This window comes from Bos mutus, chromosome 1 (genome assembly GCF_027580195.1).
Source record: "Bos mutus isolate GX-2022 chromosome 1, NWIPB_WYAK_1.1, whole genome shotgun sequence".
NCBI classification, from domain to species: domain Eukaryota; kingdom Metazoa; phylum Chordata; class Mammalia; order Artiodactyla; family Bovidae; genus Bos; species Bos mutus.
In genome coordinates, this window is record NC_091617.1 from 78,653,695 (window position 1) to 78,665,599 (window position 11,905).

At 42.3% G+C, this 11,905-nt stretch overlaps 1 long non-coding RNA gene across 5 annotated transcripts; it reads right to left on the reverse strand.

Moving 5' to 3' along the window:
• Positions 1 to 2,540: 2,540 nt before the first annotated feature.
• Positions 2,541 to 11,895, reverse strand: LOC138988183 (uncharacterized). 5 transcript variants are annotated; one of them, XR_011464441.1, is made up of 3 exons: positions 8,391 to 11,895; positions 7,090 to 7,397; positions 2,541 to 5,953 (listed from the first exon to the last, which is right to left on the reverse strand). It is a non-coding gene; the product is annotated as an uncharacterized lncRNA (long non-coding RNA). The 5 variants fall into 5 exon arrangements; XR_011464440.1 differs by having other exon boundaries at positions 2,541 to 5,074; positions 5,403 to 7,397; positions 8,391 to 11,854; XR_011464438.1 differs by having other exon boundaries at positions 2,541 to 7,397; positions 8,391 to 11,010; positions 11,583 to 11,812.
• Positions 11,896 to 11,905: the final 10 nt, after the last annotated feature.

Genomic DNA, 11,905 nt, shown 5'->3' on the forward strand with positions numbered 1-11,905 from the left:
CACATCAAATTCTCTTTCAGTTCTACCTACTTGAATTCAATCAACATTTCCTAAGTGAGTACCATGTGTTGGACATAAGTACAATTCAACAAAAATGAGGTGTTCTTGTCTTTGAGGAGCTTCTAGCCTATCAAAGGCAATGACCAAGCCCTGGGTGTGGAGTGGAGGTAAGTGGCCGGGTCCTTGGAGAATGCTAAGGGTCTGGGGTAGAAAACTGTTACAGGAGACAAGACTGGGAAGAAGTTTGAGGGCCTAAAGTGCTTGGTTATTGATTTACCATCACCATCGTCGAGTCTTCTCAATATATATTTTCAAGTTATGACCTTTATTAATGTCATTATTAATCTTTTCCTGTCCCATTTTCTTTTGAGCATTCTGCCAGCATTTCAGTGCCAGTGCCACCAAAGGGTGAGCTGCAAGCTGCTGCTTCATGCGCCTTCCAACTAATTGAAGATTGTTGACATTGTATCAGGAATTCTTATGCCGTCTTTATAACCAACTCGTCCTTGCCTGGCCATAGAAAGGAAATGGTTACGATTCCTGGCACATGGGTCCAACCCTCAGGCAGGCTGGGCCTTGGCAACTAGTGTACTATACAAAATGGTCTGGGTGCAGGACTGGTACCGGGTTTTACCACTTGTTAGTGTATTACCCAAAAGTCCAGGATGCCCAGAGGGTTGGGGTAAGCTTTGATTTAGTTGAGAAGGCATCAGGATCTATTAGGTGTTTAGATCCTGTTAGATATGGTATTGGGTTCTGGATTCCAGGCTGTGGACATTACTTGAGGCTGTGTGTTTTGGAATAGCATGAGGCTGTGTTCATTGTAGAACCTGTCAGGCATGCAGATGTAAAAATCACAGTCCAGGCAAAGCTCTGGCCTGTAGGCTGAGCTGACCTGGTGTTGGGGGTGGTGAAGCTGCATGTGCTTCAGGCTCTCATGGATTTCTCTGCATTGGGTATTGGGTGCATTGCATAGTGCATCCACCATTGCTGGATGGTACATTGAGGCAGCTGAGTTATATTCTGTTCTCATCAATACTGAATGAAAAACTCAGAGGCTGAAGCTGCCCAAGGAGGCAGTCAGTGCCTGGTACTGGTTTGGAGTGGGAGGTAAACACAGCATCTGAGAAGAAGCCAGAGAGTTTTATTTGGCTCAGAATCAGGATACTGGGGCCCTGCCTGGCAAGGGGACTATCTTTTGCATGACCTAGAGCAGCTTTTGCACCTTTCTTGGCCTTTGCTCTCTCAGTAGACTGTGTGTCCCCTAGAGCCAAAGTCCCCTGTTGTATTCATATTTATTTTCCCAGTATACAGTGAAAATAGCGTCTATCCCACAAAAGGCCCCCAATGAACTGTGTGTTGTGTGAATGAGTGAATGAATGAGCTTGAGTATGAGGAATTAGATCAGTGGTCTAAGAGAAGAGGGCTTAACAGAACCATGGTCCTTGCCTCACCTCCTAGATCCTGCCATCTCCCCTGCCATGCCCTTTTCTGAGAACCAGAGATTCAAAGGATGGTAACCACTCATCCCCAAGAAGTTCCTAACAACCCTGTGATTCTCTGAAGGGAAAAAAAATTGATAGTTTGTTTTTAAATTGTTTTCCTTAGAATTCACTAGTCAAACAGGTTATAAGAATTAAAAACAAATCTCCCATAGTCCCAGGAGGGTCTCAAAGACGGTCTCTTTACCAGGAGATCTCCTGGGTGGCCTCATAGAGACAGTAAAGCAACCGGGAAACCCTTTGACATTTGCAAATACTGTGAAACACCAACAAACCAGATAAGCACACCAAGACCCAGGGGGCGGAGATAGATCAAAGATTTACAGGATCCATTCAACCTCTTTATGGTCAATGTGCTCAGAAAGGTTTTGTTGGTGTGGAGACAAGTGTCTCCCAGAGTAAAAGGTCTTCTCCAGGACTGAGTGGGCAGTTCTCACTTTTGCTCTAGGCCTCAAAGATGTGGGAGGATTCAACTTTAGGTCAAACGTTCAAAACTGTGAATTACAGGGCTAACTGCTTGCATTTAAAAGACTTCACTCAGGGCTTTTCATGGTCTTGAGTATGTGCTTATGAGATAGATAGCTATCAAAATGATATATAAACATTATACAATTTGGAAGACAAAAAATAAAGGAGAAAAAAGTATCCATGATCCTACCACCTTAAGAGAGAGACAATGTAAATAGTTTTTTTGTTTTTTGGGTTTTTTTTTTGGGGGGGGGGAGGTAATTGTATACTTTTATTTATATCTAGTTTATTTTTTATGTATAGTATTTTTAAACAGAGTTATAAATACACTGGGCTTCCCGGATGGTACTAGTGGTAAAGAAACTGCCTGCCAATGTAGGATACATAAGAGACTCAGATTCTACTTCTGGGTCAAAAAGATCCCCTGGAGGAAGGCATGGCAATCCACTCTTGCCTGGAGAATGCCATGGACAGAGGAGCCTGGAGAGCTACAGTTCATAGAGTCACAAAGAGTTGGACATGACCAAAGTGACTTAGCATGCACCCACACATAAATACACTACATATACATTCTACCTCTTTTCACTTTATTTGTTACCACAAGTATTTTCCAATCCTGGTTTTTTTAAATTAGTTGCATTTATATTTAACCATTCTGTGTTCAATCCCTTTCCTCCAATGCATCATAATGGGACATGTAGATTGTTCAACCTTTTTGTTGCTAGATATAATGCTTGGATGCATATATTCATTCAAAGATGTCTTTTCCCCCTATATGTTGAATTGTGCCTTGAAAATAGATTCCTAGAAGAATTACTGGGTCAAAGGGCATGACTACATTTATGATACTTGAGACATGTGACCAAATAGGTTGCTGAGAGTCATGCTACCCAAATTGGACTGTGATAGCATTTAGTCTCACCTCATTTCACCAAGAAGTATTTAAATATCAGCCTCCATCGTGAGCATAGGTGTTGATCCAAGGATCTTAAACCATGTGGCAGAGAGGTTGATGCAAGTGGGAGAAGGTGAGAAAACTGGGAAAGAAGGAAGAGACGCTTAAAACGCAGTGCAGCATCGGAATTGGACACCACTGGTAACTGACAATTAGAAATAAATGTGGCATTTCTGAAATAATGTATTAATATACTAATGCAATAGTAGTCCTCAGTTTACTAAAGAGAATACTGCAGCAAAAAAACTTTATTCAGGGTAGGTTGGTTGATGGGAATCAACTCTACCACTAATTTGTGGGGTAGTCTTGGCAAACCATTTCTCTCTCTGGATTTTTCTAGTTTAGGTAAGGGGGTCATAGTCAGAATGAAGACAAACTCAAGAGTTATGGGGTCCAGCCAGCATTCTTCTCTAGACCCAGAGTTAACCTATGATGAGATTCACAGATCTTTTGGAGTTGTACAATGAGATACCAGACATTCTGGAAGGTCCTGGAGCTCCCCCAACCTCAGTGGTGAATCCCTAAGTATTGTGTGTCCTGTATGGACTGAAGGCTAGATCTTTGAGGATCTTGTTTCCATGGAGGGTTTTCTGAAAGAAATGTAGAATAAGTAGATTAATGAGGTGGCTTGAGTCATCCACCACCATGACAACACTTGGTCTTTGGTGCTTCTCTAGTGTTCTGACAGTTCTGTGTCCAGATGGTGACATACAGAAATTAGTTAAATTGCTTTCAATTTAGTAAACTGAAGAATACATGCAGGTTCCCTCATTTTCCTGACTGTATTTGGGGGACATGACTCAGTGAGAAGAAAATCTCCTAGATTTCAAGAGACCTAGCTCATTTTCGGAAGTTTCTCATATTGAAAGAAAAAAGAAAAAAGAAGATATGCCTCCTAAATATTTTTTACCACTTCAATACTCTTGCCTGGCAAATCCCATGGACGGAGGAGCCTGGTAGGCTGCAGTCCATGGGGTCGCTGGGAGTCGGACATGACTGAGCAACTTCACTTTCACTTTTCACTTTCATGCATTGGAGAAGGAAATGGCAACCCACTCCAGTGTTCTTGCCTGGAAAATCCCAGGGACGGGGGAGCCTGGTAGGCTGCTGTCTCCAGGGTCGCACTGAGTCGGACACGACTGAAGTGACTTAGCAGCAGCAGCTCATTTTCAGAAGTTTCTCATATTGAAGGAAAAAAAAAAAAAAAGATATGCCTCCTAAATATTTTTTAAACAGAAATATTGAGAAGATAGAACAACCCTGTAGCCATTCTCTCATTAACATTTTATCTTACAATGGAACATTTGTAACAACTAATGAAACAACACTGATAAAATATTATTAACTAAATTCTGTCAATTATTCAGATTTGTCTGGGTTTCAGTTCAGTTCAGTCGCTCAGTCCTGTCCAGCTCTTTGCGACCTCATGAATCACAGCACGCCAGGCCTCCCTGTCCATCACCAACTCCCGGAGCTCACTCAGACTCACGTCCATCGAGTCAGTGATGCCATCCAGCCATCTCATCCTCTGTCGTCCCCTTTTCCTCCTGCCCCCAATCCCTCCCAGCATCAGAGTCTTTTTACCTTATCTTTTTCTATGACCCCACCAAGGACACTACATTATATTGTCATATTGTGTGAGGTTACTCTTGGCTGTAGCAATTTCTCAGACTCCCCTCGATAGTTTTGAGGAGTACTGGTGATGTCTTTTGTAGGATGCCCTTCTGTCGAAGTCTGTCTGATACCTTTCTCATAAATAGTCTGGGGTATGGGAGAAAGACCACAGAGTTAAAGAGCCATGTTCATATTCCTCATATCAAAGGTACACACAGTCAACACAGTTTATAATTGCTGATATTGCTCTTGATGAAGTGGCTGGAGTAGTGTTTGCTGGATTTCTCCATGTAAAATTATTCCCTCCCCCATCCCTTCCTAAACTGTACTCTTTAGAAGGAAGTCATTACCCATAGCTCACACTTGAGGAGTGACTGCTGTCAAGGATGGGAATAGGTGGGTATATAACTGCTTACTCCTCATGGATATTTCTTTTATACTTTGGGTTGTGATCCAATATTATTCGATTTCTTTTTCTTGCTTCAGATTTTCCAGCTTTGGCCATTGGGAGTTCTCCAGTCTCTTTGAAATACCCCTGTGAATGCAGTTTTTGTTTGTTTTTCAGCAATTCCTTATTTACAGTGCTATATAATGTTCCATTCTAATGTCATATATACTTCTTGCCCCAGTCCTAGCCTAGAACCAGCCATTTATCCAAGGAGCCTTGCTTTCTGTTACTTCAGAAAGGGATCAGAAATCAAGAACTGGCAGCAGGTGGGCTCTTGGCTATTGTAGCATCATTATTTCTAGGCCAAAAATACATTAAATTTTACATTTTTAACACCAATGTACACACAATTACAATGCAATCACACTACTCCTAAGATAATTATAGGTTTATTAACAGTAATAAGTCACAGTACCATAGGAACCTGTGAGGACTCCTATACGGCGTCCTACACTGGGACCAACATGCAGAACTTGTGAATGACAGTCTGCTCCTTTCCATACTGTCATTGTACTGTTAAGACTGATGTAGAACCTCAGTGGAGATGATCTCAGGAGTCCAAAAGTGGAGACTTCTCTGAAGGTCACAGAAAATGTAAGGCCACAGAAAATGGCTCTTTGGCAGGTCTGCCCACCCCGTATCCTCTTCTAATGATAAGCTATGGAAAAACACAGTGGATTTAGAACCAGGACATCAAAGTTCTGGATCTGACTCAGCCTGGTCCAGTGTGTGCAGCAAATACATTCTGTGTGGGCCTGTTTCCAGTGATACAAAATCAGTTGCGTGGGATCAGACAATTGCTGAGGACAGAGGGCTTCCCTGGTAGCTCAGCTGGTAAAGAATCCACCTGCAATGCAGGAGACCCCGGTTCAATTCCTGCGTTGGGAAGATCCGCCGGAGAAGGGATAGGCTATGCATTCCAGTGTTCTTTGGCTTCCCTGGTGGCTCAGCTGGTGAAGAATCTGCCTGCAATGCAGGAGACCTGGGCTCAATCCCTGGGTTGGGACGATCCCCTGGAGAAGGGAAAGGCTACCCACTCCAGTACTCTGGCCTGCAGAATTCCATAGACTACATAATCCACAGGGTTGCAAAGTCAAGACACCACTGAGTGACTCACTTTCACTTCCCAGTACTAGCCTATTATAACTCTCAATAGTTTTTCATTGAGAGAATGTAACTGGCTCCATCTCTCCTTGTAAACAGGCATCAATATTCCAGAAGGTTTAAATGGAGGGATGGTGGTGGTGGGGAGGTCGCTGTTAATAAATAGGAGTTGCTTTTAAAATTATTTCCTGAAGATATCAAGGTCTGTTAAAGGCCTTTTGCTTAAGACAATCAGGCCTGAGAAACTTTAGACCTTTCTTTTTAAAGAATGGAGATCATAGAAGTATAGGAAATATTGGTAGAAAGGATCTCTATCATTGCCTTTAAGTTTGTCTTGGTAGAGGAAGGCTTTTTTTTTTTTTTTGTAAGGTCAAACTCCTCATCTGTTATTTCCTCTGACTTCAAATAATTACTTTTAATGCAGTGATGGCTGAGCTACCTCTCAGTTTCTTACCAGGAATTTCTATCTAGGTTTTTTTTTTTTTCTTCTCCTTCTGTATGAATATTATGACATTTTTTTTTACATCCACATGGGACCCAGTGGCTTAGAGCATGCTCGGTTTACAAGTGTCAACTCCTTCCTGTCATTGACTAGGACCGATTCCAAAAACAAGCAGAAGTGGTGGGGCGGGACAGAGCTATGGTGCAGAAAAGACACTTGGGAACTGTCACATCTGATTAGGAATGCAGATCAAAGGTACAAGGTCTTAGAACTGGCACTTCCAGCTCTTAACATTTGAAATCTTCAATTGGCTTTTGGACCTATTCAGCATAATCTCAGACTTTGGTCTACAATTGGTTAAAAATTGATAGAGGTGAGGATTCTGGGACTGCCTTCTTTACTTAGAAGTTTACATTTTAACTCCTTCTCCCACCCCAGGGACACATATATACTTTCCATTCCCCTCTCCGTCTTAAAGTTACAGATACATATATATTTAGACATAAAGGTATCAAATTTAGAACTGATAGACATCCTGCAAACACTGGGGTTATACCTTCACACAGTTAAGGAGACTGAGTCCTGACAAGTGGTTTTGTTCCACATCAGATAAGGAGTTCCCGGCAGAACTGTAATTAGACACCAAGGTCTTCTGGCAACAAATTCAGTTTTGTTTTGTTTCTTCCCCTACCTCACACTGTGCCCCCGCAGAGTTACACAGTTTTTTGCGTGTGTCTCTGTATGTACATGTGTTACATAGACATTGACATGGAAGAAACATGCACCCGGCATCTGTGGTCTGACCTCAGGGAACAGTTTAATGACTCGGATTTCAGGCAGCTCAAAGGGTTCTGCGGGTGGAGGCTGAAATAAACAAGAAAAGCCACTGTGGAGATGTGAATGGAAAAGTACCGAGTACTCCCTCCCTCCCCCTCCGCACATTCTTCTGCTCTCCAGCTCTCCCTGCCATCAGGCCGGCTTCAAATAGGCTTTGGCATGGTCAGGTGTGCAGAGGGCGGTGTGGAGAAGAAAAAAAAAACATGCAGGCACAACACGCAAATCAAGTTTCTCCACTTCTAGCCTTAGGTAGTAAAGACAGCTAAGTACTGCAGCTGGCAGCCAGTGGCAGGGTGGGCCAGCCACTCTGAGTTTACAAACACTCCAGTGCCTTCCTCCCTCCAACCCCCTCCTGGTCCAGCTGTTGCTTTCCCTCATGCTAAGGTTTCAAAGGAAGTGAAAACCCTGTTATTCAAAACAGTGATTGAATGCAATAAACAAATGATTATGCACCCCCAATCACTTCTCTATTTTAAGCTCCTGATATTTATTTCCATTTTAAATTAGTGAGAAAAGTATGGAAAAAATCAGTGTTTTGGGGGTAAACTCTGAGCTAGGCTGAAAAGGTTTCTAAAGAAAAAAAAAAGTCTCAGAATAATACAGGCTGAAAGCAGGCAGCATATGGATCAAAATTAAACGTTGACACTTCTTTTTTCTGAAGGTAGTGATTGGAAATCATCTTTTAAAAAAAATGTCTCAAAACTTTCTGCTCAATTTCTCTAAATCATACCAACAAAATGCTTTTTTCTCTCCAAGGATAATATAAGGGGCTTGTTTACAATAGCTCTAAATGAAGGATTTGAAATAAAATGAATGGGTACATTAAAAAAATCTCCCAGACCCATCAAAAGTAGTTGTTGAGTACCACAGTATAGGTGACAGGCACCACCAAGTCCAAATGACTGTCAAAACTCAATACTCATTGTGACCTGGAGTTTGTTCTGAGAACCAGTTTACAATTCACACAGAGCCCAAAGCAGCCTCTCTTTCCTCAATTCTGTCAGAAAATGAGACACCCACCTCAAAGCCCAGGCAGTCAGATCTTCCTGATTCTCTAACACAGGACCAGAGAACCACAAAGACCTGTTCTCAGTTGTGTCTCGGGGTCCCGCAGGCCTCCAGTGATGGCCCTCCTGTCCTCTTGAAAGAAGGAAGCCTCGAGGAGTTGATTGATCTGCAAAGTTCTTTCCAGTCCTAAAATCTATAATTCTCTTATGTGACAGTTTCAAGATCTACCAAGGTGCCAGAAATTCCTGACAGGTGAAACCTATTTCCTCTTGGGAGTTCCCTTAGAAAGAGGACAAGACAGTGTTTACTCCAAGGATAGTTCCTTTTCAGCTGTGGCTGTATTGTGGGGAAGTTTGTGAGGGAACTGGATGCAAAATCTGTTCCTTTCCTTAAACAGATGTAATATTAAGACCAAGCTATTTTATTTTGCAACAAAGCTTATATTCATCCAGAACCTGTGATTAAGAACCTATCACCATGCCCAAACCACCAGGTAAACAGGCTGACTGGATCCTCTACTCTGAGTATTAATAGCCAGAAGCCATTAAATCACAGGACTGGTTTGATACATAACCCTCCAAGTTCACAAGAATCACACATAAGACCCCAGACATGAAATCTCTCTTCAGGGCTTCTTATGGATGATTTGAAAGAATTTGAATATATTCAAGTCAATCCTTTCTTTAATCCTATCACTGCTGGGGTGAGGGAGGTTCACAGAGTGATGCCAACTGATTACTAATGGTGAGAAATCAAGAAATGAGAGAAGGCAGGACATTATGGAAGAAATTCAATGGGTATAAAAAATTTGATAAAGTTACTTTCCTAATAATTGAAGAGATTGAGAGGTGGGTGCACAATTTTCCTCACCATTCATCTGGAAAAGAGAAGGGGACCTACAAAAATGTAAATCCTTACCTTTAAAATATTTTCAATAATTTTTTTTCTTTTAACATCTCCTGTTCTGGTTAATTTCTTTCAATTTGGGGGCTGGGGGAGTATTAGAAATGTGGGACTCTGGCATTTGGCCCCAGAAAGGGTCTGAGGACCCTGGTGATGGGATTAATTATTTATAAACCAGGCCTAGTGGGGTCTTCCTTTACAGACTTCTCGCAGAGAATTAGAGGGCTGAGGTACTAGAAGGGTGAATTCATTCCCAGCCCCCACTCTGGTTGGTTCTACTGCTAGAGAGAGCAGATTTCCCTTTGCTCTGCAGCGCCCCCACGGGGCTAAGATTGGAATGGCAAAGAGAACGCGAGAGGGACAAGCAGTGTGTTTCAAGTGGTGGTGGGGAGGACCCAGTGAGGCTGGATGTCAACTTTGACAAGAAAAGGGACCCCACATCACAAAAGTTATCACATTGCAGAATCAGTAGCAGGGCAGAACCACACAATTCACATTCCAAACCACCCAGATACACCTGAGGAACATACTCATAAAAAATAGAAAAATAATCACCCATAGAAATACACAAAGACGATCGCTTCAGCAAAATCGGGTGTCATTTAGAATCCGGTGGGATTCCTTTAAAACTCTTTCGAAATCAGGAGGAAGGGGACAATTTAAAAAACAGTCTGCCTTCTGGCAAAATGAATCTGCATTTAACGATAACGTGTGTCTTCGGGGGTAAAATGTTCATTTCCACAAGGGTGACAGGATTAGGCCTATGTATATTTTTCAAAAATCCTTCACAAGACAGGCTTTTCTGCAGAAGCTGCAGTAATCCATCTGTCAATAAGTATTAAAATATTCAGATTTCATAGGGACAGACACACTTTAGGCATTTTTCCTAAGCTCCAGCCCTTGTGGAAAATAATCGACCCCTTTGGATCTCTCCTGGTTGTAAAAACTCCAACACGGCCTTTTCAAAAGGGGGGCTGCACTGACATTTTCAGCAACAGATCTGAACTTCTTACAGACTTCTGGGAAAGAGATCCCCACATATCCCAGGAAACAGCCAGTAATCTCTCTGCTCACTTCTCCACTATAAATCCAAATTTGGAGAGGTAGATTATTTGGGGAGATATCGTTATTGGAAATTAACATGTGCAGAAATTTTGTGGAACCTTTAAGAACTCGTCTGTAATTTAATGAGTCCGCCTGAAGGACTTTCATAGCCAAGGCTCAGAACAGCCTGACCTTTGAAAGCTGCTTCTGGTCCAAACATTTTGGGTTAATACTTGAGGAATCTGAAATATTATTTTCCCCTCACACCCTTCTTTTAAGAGAGAGACATAAAAGAAACAAGAGTCTCCCTCATTCAGGGATGAGTAGGAGGGGAAAAAACCCCAACCAACATTTAAATAGGGAAACTGGCAGTTCTGAATAAACAAACCAAGGCCCACAGTGAAATGATTCTGCACTGCATTTGCCTTTAAAAAGAAAGGGAGGAAGAAAGAAAGATTTCCCCCCTTTTCCTCCTCCTCCTAACTCAGCTCTAAAACTAAGAGGACTGTGCTGCGTGAAGCGCGTTGTAGTTGTAGCACAGTCTGTTCTAAATCCACGCAGTATCTGTGATACTGGCACCGCAGGCCTTTAGAATTCCCTCCGGCTGGTCTCTTTAAACACAGACAGGAGAGATTTTTAACAACGACCTTGAAACGAGCTGGGAGGGAGCGGGGGGAACCAAGACCTAAAGAAAAAGCAGAACACAAACATGTATTTGGCTCACAGAATTTTGTAGAACACAAGCGTACGCGTACACATACACACACGTTTCTTGCAGCAAGAATTTTCCTAAGAGTCAACAATAACAGAGTAAACCCACCACTTGCTGTCCTGGAAAGAAACAAACCAAAACAAATCCTTTGAACATGTCTCTCAAGTGCAGGAGAGCGTCCTCTCAGTAAAAGTCCAAGAGGAAAAGGAAAATTGAATACCCTTCCCCGCCCCCCTGAAAAAAGTGGGGGTTGGAATTGTTACATACGACAAAAAATTCAAGCTTCTTTCAACACTATCAGTATTAAAACAACACGTCTTCCTTATATCGCTTGAGAGATTTCATAGGGGTAAAACAAAACAAAATCCAACCGATGCGGGATCCTACGATTTACGTAACATCACAAAGTTGCAAAAGGCAAAAATCAGAAGCAAAAATCCGAAAACCATCATAATACAACCACCCCAAATCCCAAACCACCACACCAACAAGGAAAAAAAAAAATCCCAAACTGTCCCAAATAAAAATAAAGCAAATGAACCCACCGAAAACTGCTTGGCAAATATTTTTCTCGTGGTGCCTAATATTCTAGCTGGAAAGAGCTGTGGTGTTTATTGGTTTTTTTTTTTTCTCTCTCTCTTACTCGCCCCGAAACCTACTATATATAACAGACTTTTCCCAAAGGTTCCAACCTCTCGCTTCCTTTTGTGTTTTGAGCTCGGAGGAGCTGAGTTTATGGGGAAGAGAGGAGAAATGAGCCCCAGACCCCGGGGAAGCAAAGCGCACTCCCCCTCTTATGTCACCGAATAGCAAATTAGTTCTCAGAATTCCAGAGGCCGAGCTTTGCTACAGCGAAGACGCCGACGTC